We start from the raw sequence: 8010 nt of genomic DNA on the forward strand, positions 1-8010 counted from the left end.
CTCACTTTTTCTTTGATATCTATATTAAGAGGGTCCAGCACATCCGAGAATACCGAGACGAATGAGACTTTTAAACGCTGGGTTAGCGCAGATTGAATGGAGACTTGAACGCTGGGTTAGCGCAGATCGCGCGCTACCTCTATCGCAGAGGATCTATAATATAATTTATTAATCCTGGCGGTCCTTTATAAGGATAATGGAAAACTATGATCAAATTATTGCATTGTCATCGGTCCTTGATACGTATGCAAAGTTTGAAATTAATCAGACTTCTGGAAATTGTGAAAATTATGCTCAAAAATTCAGTTACATAGATACAAACCGAAGCTAATAAAAGCGTGTTAATATGATCTGAACATCACGTTATTTGTTACTGTATATTTCTAAATAGTGTTTATACACAAAGAACTACTACAAAAACACAATTAGCAAAATCAGTTTTAGCAATCAGTAATTTGCATACTGCCGGTCAGTTTTTTGCCTACGAATAGACACAGCAGACAATTAAATATAGAAAAATACTAATTATTATTAAAATATTATTTATGAAAACTGGAGTAATTTGGTTATATATATATATATATATACATATATATATATATATATATATATATATATATAATATATATATATATATAAAATCTTCAATAAGAAATCTTCAAATGTTTTATTTAAACAGTTTTTCTATATTTCGGCTTAAGCCGTCTTCAGGAAATTACAAAAAATATAAATAAAGCTATAAGAACAAAATAAACGTAAAACATCAAACACAGAAAATGAAAATTAAGAATGAATTATGTAGAATGGTAAACATATGATTTAATTTTTATAAATTCATTTTGTTGACTAAGTCACCTTAAATTTAATCCATTTGGAAATTTTGATTCAGTGACAAGCTTATGGGCTTGTTCCATGGTTCTAAGACTGTTTGTACTTAAATTTTTCTGATATTTTTGTAATTGGTTTCACTGAATATGTTTCTTCAAAATTTTAATTACTGTATGTATTAAGCCATGTGCCACTACAGGTTACTCTGTGTTTTTTTAACGTTTATATGCATCACCTGTGCCCTGTCATCCTTGTTCTAAGAGAATTTATCGTTTGAGCTAATGTAATCTTTAGGGCGTAACTTGCACTGAATTTGGTAAACAATATTTTTTTATTCACATATTAAGTCTTCAAATATACCTACTGTATGAATTTTTGTGTAGAACTACTTGTAAATGTTTTTGAAGTAGAGCACATGTTGAAAACTAAACACCTGGGATTATTGCAAGGATGTGACCCAACTGTTATGTTTTCTTGGTCTTTGTGCTTAGGTAATTTTGGATGGACTAAAATATCTTTCAAAACTGGTGGTTTTCTAAATCTTATTTTTGGAATGTATTTGAAAATGTTTTTAGTTGAAGCAGAGCTGTCCAATAAACTGTATGCTACTACTCGAAGTATATTGTTAATTTTATAAAGTTCTGGGTGGTATTTTGTTAAAAACTTTGGATCATTATTGTCAAATTTAGATTTATTTGTTCCAATTGATAGTGATTTAGTGTTCAGTTTGTTGTTTAAAAGTTTGCGTGGATAAAACCTTTTGAAAAATTCTGATAATAAATTATCAATATATTGTTTTTAAGTGATATTTGTCACTGCATAAATTTTGGGCTCTTTTAGCTAAACTCTTTGAAATGGCTTTTTTTGACATGGGATGGATGACAACTGTCATAATGTAGGTATTGAAATGCGTTGGTGTTTTTTATATTGATTTTAGTTTTTCAACTTCTGATTTTCAATAAAAAATATCTATATCCAGGAAACTTAAAATTGAGTCAGATATCTCCCACGTAAATTTAAATTGCAGAAAAAATGTTGTAATTGTTCGTTACTATATGTCCATATTATGAAGATATCGTCAATGTAACGTTTCCAAAATATGGGTTTGTATGGTTGTGTTTCTAGAAAATCATGTTCAAGCTTGCCCATCACATGATTAGCATAAGAAGGAGCCATTCTTGTTCCCATGGCTGTCCCTTTTTGCTGTAGATAAAAGTTATTTTGAAACCTAAAGCAATTCATAGTTAGAATGAAATTTATTAATGTTAAATAGAAAATCTGACAAAGGAAGTGTATTTGTGGGACGTTTGTTTAAGTAGTATGTGACGGAATCAATTCCTTGTTGGTGATCAATATTTGTGTACAATGATTGAAGATTGATTGTTACTAAATTTAGTATTTTCAGGAAAGAGGTTGAGCTACATTTTTCACAAGGTGCAAAAAAATTATTACCATTTTTCACGAAAGAAGGAAGATTAGTCACAAATTCTTTTAAATGGTCATCAAACAAAAGAAGAAAATTCTCTCAATTGGAGAAGATATTGAAGCTATAATTGGTGGCTTTGAAATATTCTTGTGGATTTTGGGCAATATGTAGAATGTTGTTGTTTTTTGGAGATTTATTTATTAGTAAATTGAAGGAATATAATCACTTAAGTTTTTCTTGTAATGCATTTTTCATTATGTAAATTAACATTAAATTTGTATAAATGGCAATAGTCTTATTTTTAATTTCAATAAACATTGAATCACAAAAAGTACTTGCTCCGCCGGACTCGAACCCAAATCTCACTTGCCGGGTGAATGTGCTACCATTACACCACAGAGCCCTCACTTTTTTTACGATTCAATTATTTTGTATTTGGCTGTAATTAGATATTGTTGAACAAAATTCTCCATTAAGATCTCTATTTAAAATTTTATAAGTAGTTGTGTCACTCAGTTGTATTTCTGCTTCAGCAATATAATCCTTTATATTCATTATTAGTCACATCCCCCTTGTCAGCAGGAAGTACTATTATGTCCTTGTTATTTTGTAAAGAATATATAGCTTTTTGCTGCAGTTTTTTTTAATTATTGATTTTTGGTAAAGTATCTGCAAATGTAGGATCAGAAATGTTAGAAATAATTATATTTAAAAACTGCTCTATAGGGTGATCTGGATTCAAAGCTGGGGGATCCCAATCTGAAAGTGGCTTAAATTTCAAGAGAGATTTGTGAATCTTCTCATCTGCTTCTTTATTTTGATTGTTATTTAAAAAGTAATGTTTAATTCTAACTTTTCTTGAAAACCTCTAACACATCAGAAACCAATTTTATGTGGTAGAATTTTGGAGTTGGTGCAAAGTTAAGCCCTTTGGTAATAATATCAATTTCATTTTTGTTTTAAAGTGTAGTTGGATAAATTAATATAAGTTTGTTTTGGGTAAATTGAAATATTTAGATTCAAAACAATCATCTATGTTTGTAGTTGATTCTAAGTCATCAAAAAGTTATGAAATATTCAATATAGCATTCTTAATTCAGTCATTTGATGGTAAGGGTTCCATTGAAGAAGCTGGTTTAAATTTGTGACACATGTTACACAACTCATGGAATTATTTCGTAAAGCTGACAGTTTTTTTTTTAAGTTTAGCTGATTTTTTAGACATAAAAATGTATTGTTGATATCATAAAGTTATTGATAATTTGTGAAACATTTGGAAATTTTTTCCATTATCAGTTCATGGTATTTTGATAATTCACGTCTATGCAATTCTGCTTGTTTATTGTAAAGGAGGTATACTGTGTTGGTTAGAATTATGTTTGTGTTAGTTGCTATCACATTAATCGATTTATGCATATAATTTGGAAATCCAGACATAGGAAATTTCAATGTCAGTCCATTTGGTATCAAACCTGAACTTATGCAAGCACCTAAAAAGGAGGATATGGCAATAGCAGTTAGCTAATTTCATAGTGTGGAACTCAAACTGTTTTGGTCCAATATTGCTGTAATGTTTCTGTGTTTGAAATTTTTTGCAACAAGAAGGTAAAGTACAATATAACAAACAAACAAACAAAATTATAACAATTACGAAACTAACCAGAAAACGAAGACAACAGAAGAAATTATGTGTCAATAGACTTTTCTTAGTGTTTTTATATATAAGTAAATAAATAAATATATATAAACACACCACACACATATTGTTTCATACAAAAAGTAAATAATGTGTTAGCAATCGGTAATTTGCGTACTGCCAATCATCCGTCCTTCAGCTTTGATTCGAGATACAGCTTCCATACATCACTAAGGTAATATTGTGAAATCGTGATTTTACAAGCGTATTTTAAGCATTTGTGTTGGTATCGGATTCGAATCAAAAAGTCGTGGTACTGAGTATCAGAAGATAATACAAGAATAGAATCACCCCATCCATCATTCACAGGGTGTTCGTTAGATTATAGTCATGGACTATGATACAACTTACGTAAGGCTCATAATATACGTTTGGACTTTTTGGTTTGATCAGTTCGAGTAATGTCTGGCTGATTGTCACATATGTGAAAAAGTTGTTCATATTAATAGTTGATCGGGAGAACTGATGGGATTTCTACCAGCTATCGTTCAGTCCAATGCCGCTGACTGCGTCGTAGATTTAGCAGGCTGATTGTCTGCAGATTGGCGACAATATTAAACTGCGTTTAGACTGGTAAATAAAGTTGCCAGAGAATTTGTGTAACTACTGTCACATAATGTGAATAAGATAAGCAATTTTTACTCGTAAGAACTATCGCAAATATTTGCTGTAGTATTGCTGGTTGTTGCGGTAGGCAATGCAAAGCCTGTTTAAAATACGGCATTGATGTGAGAAAATCCGGGGCGGAGGAGTCGAACTCCCTACAAGTTTTTAGAGTTGCCATGGATAATTCAGTTCTACTGTGCTGGGATAGTTCCAGGATTCACGAGTTAATCACCTTTAATCGGAGGCTTAGAACGTACAGATCAAATGACTACACAGCTATCAGTGCCTTCTCATCATAGCCTCAGGAAAACAAATAAATCCAAATTCGGTGGAGCCTAACCAAAGGAATAGTTCCTTACTAAAATTCTAAAATACTGGCTGTTTGACAAAAAAAATAAATGCTCCCTATCTATCTAATTTTAACCTAGATATCCCACTAAAATAGTCTATCACCTGTTGCAGGGCCCTCCTTAGGACTAGACGGAAAACTATAGTATGGATTACACCAAAAACTATCGGTGGGGCCCAACACGGGGCTAGACCGAAACGTACAGAAGTAGTGTTTAGTTTATTACCAAAATTCCTGGGGCAAGTGAAAACAATTTTAGAATCGAGCGGGTCCACCACAACTCGTCAAAGTCCTTCCTGTAACACCAACCGAATAAAAAATAAGAGTTGGGGTCGGTCACCACAACCATTCAGGGCCCTTCCTGTAAGCTAGAGCATTATAACAAATCGAAGTTGGGCACTAAGGCTCTATAACTGGAGCCTACGCTAAACGGGAATGCACTTACATACTACAGGAAACACTATGTCTCTCAGTGGAGTCTGACTAAAGAGGAATAGAGTGTGGCTCTCCTAAAAATAAATAAAACTAAAGATTTTCTTGAACCAATAATTAAAATAGGACTATTTAATTTGTCTATAAGCAAAACTAAATTTTACGTACTATATTTAAGAAGAATATAATATCTGTCCCATTACTGGACTGACTGATACGATGTGCTGACTAGGGGAAATGACCCCAGACTAGCAACTGACTTGTATCCATATACAATACAGTAGCAGAGAGAAAAACTAACCGGAGCGGCTCCAGGCTAGAGACTGCCGAGCTGGCGCGCTCCCAGTAGAAATGGGCGGTATAATAATATATTAGTGTAGGTAACATCGTTATTCAGTGGTAACCTATTACCAGGATAAAGTGTTACCAGTAACACCCTGTTATTTCAGCAACAGGTGGGCTAAATTATTTGGCGTTCTTATAACGACTTTCTGGTATTAAGGTTACTCAGTAACTTGGTTATCTAATAACTTTTGTTAGTTTTCACGTATACTAAAATATCATCAACTACTGAGAATACCATGATTTACAGCACCACGCCAGGCGAAGTAACATAAATGAATCAAACCAAATATATGACCCAAAGGAACTGAACTGAGACTGGGTGTCTTGGTATCTCTATAATCTGTATTGTAAAAGACATACTTGCGTTGTTCAGATAAGTTATGATGAAAAATTCAATACTGTGTCAATGCAAATACTGTATCAGAAATCTATGATGCTGAATTAAATATTGATTTATTGTATACTAAACAAGAAGATAAATCTCATGTTTTTTTAACATATTTAAATAAACTTGTATTCTCTCAATTATCCAAGAAACAAATTACATCAAACTGTATTATAAATCATCAAATTATTACTGAATTGTTAGCATAAAATACTCAAAGTACACCAAAATGTACTATCAGTATGTTTTAAATGAACTAGCACTGTTTAAATGTACATAATATTAATATAATTTAATAACTCTCAGTAGTAAAATTAGTGACAGTGAGGTGCTCAATAATGGATGACTCTCGGCTCCTCATTGGTGAAACCGCTCTGACATGACTTCACTTGCCGCTTGTCTATTTCTTTCTTTGCTCTGTGGCTAATACCATAAAAATGTTCTAAAATATCTTGAATGTAGCTTCTTCACAGCTTAAAAACCATAATACTCACTTACTTACAAACACCCATTTGTCTATTTAAACTACAAATACAGTCAAATGGTTTGTAATGATGCCATATACATTTTTCATTCAGATTAAACAGATAAAAATATGATGATTTTTGTTCATTTGTCTATTTCATTGTCATTGTTATTCGAGACGTGGCAATCTGAGTGATTACTAATTGTTGTACTTTTTGTTTTAAAATTTATAGATACAGCAAATATCACTATAAATGTGCCATGGATGAATATAAAAGTATAATATCCTTTATTTAATGGTGACTTCATTTATTGGGACTGCCAACTCAGACTTTAATGGAATTCGTGGCGTAAAAAGGCCTGATTCCACCTCTGTAAGATGGCTAATGGAACAAAAAAAGAGGACATTACGAACTATTTTAAAAACATGTAACATGTTGGAGTTTAGGTTGGTTTACATTTTGAAAAACAGCATACCACATCTGTGTAAAATTTAAATTTTAATTAATATAAAAATTATATTAAAATCATCGAGACCTAGATTTTCCAATCTAGACATTAAAAAACTTATTATTTGCTAAATATGATATCTAGTACCTAAAGATAAAGAGTTTTCGGCATATTTTGGCACAATTCATTGAAATAAGTAAAATTAATTATGATGAGGCTAAAACAATCCATATACTTCTAGGACAAAAATCTATTTCACATGAAAATATTTACATATTGTTATTCTAGCTGGCACTTCGATTTAAAGGTGGGGTAGAACAAATAGGACAATCAAATACTGTTGTAGTATTTTTAATGATACAATTTTACAAGCCTATAAGCTCTAAATTAATACTTAAGATTAAACATTTAAAACATATAAAATTTGCTATACAATATGTCATTGTAGTTCTCAAACTAAAAAAAATAAAAGATGTTGTATGAATAACAATAACAAAATGACAATAATATCTAATAAGTTAAGGTGACTAGAATGATATACAGTAAAAAACTATCAGTGGATTGAAAACAGGCTAAGGGTAGACAAAACATGCTCAAAATTGAGGCCTGTGGGGAATGAATCCATTCTCAGAAGGAAGAGTTTCTTTTGTTTTAAGGCAATTCAGTATAGGTGATTCAACAAAAAACATGCTACATACCAAATATGCCTTTTTATCTATTAGATTACTGTAGCTCCAGGACTGTTTATACCAATGTCAAATCAATTTACAAGACTTCTAAAGCCTGTGTTAGTCACAATCTGTCCTAAAAACAATTTTAAAACCCAAATAACAATTTAAAATGGTTATATTACAATTGAATATCCACAGTCTTATCGTGGATATTATTTATTAAAAAACATGTAACAGTTCAAATTCATAATACATTATGAATGATTATGAGGGATTACATGCTCTGTTGTATGTATGTTGTATGTGCATATTCTTAGTGTTAAAAATAATTTACTTTTTTAATTTACATGATTTAGT

The sequence above is a fragment of the Homalodisca vitripennis genome, chromosome 1, assembly GCF_021130785.1.
Source record: "Homalodisca vitripennis isolate AUS2020 chromosome 1, UT_GWSS_2.1, whole genome shotgun sequence".
Lineage (NCBI taxonomy): Eukaryota > Metazoa > Arthropoda > Insecta > Hemiptera > Cicadellidae > Homalodisca > Homalodisca vitripennis.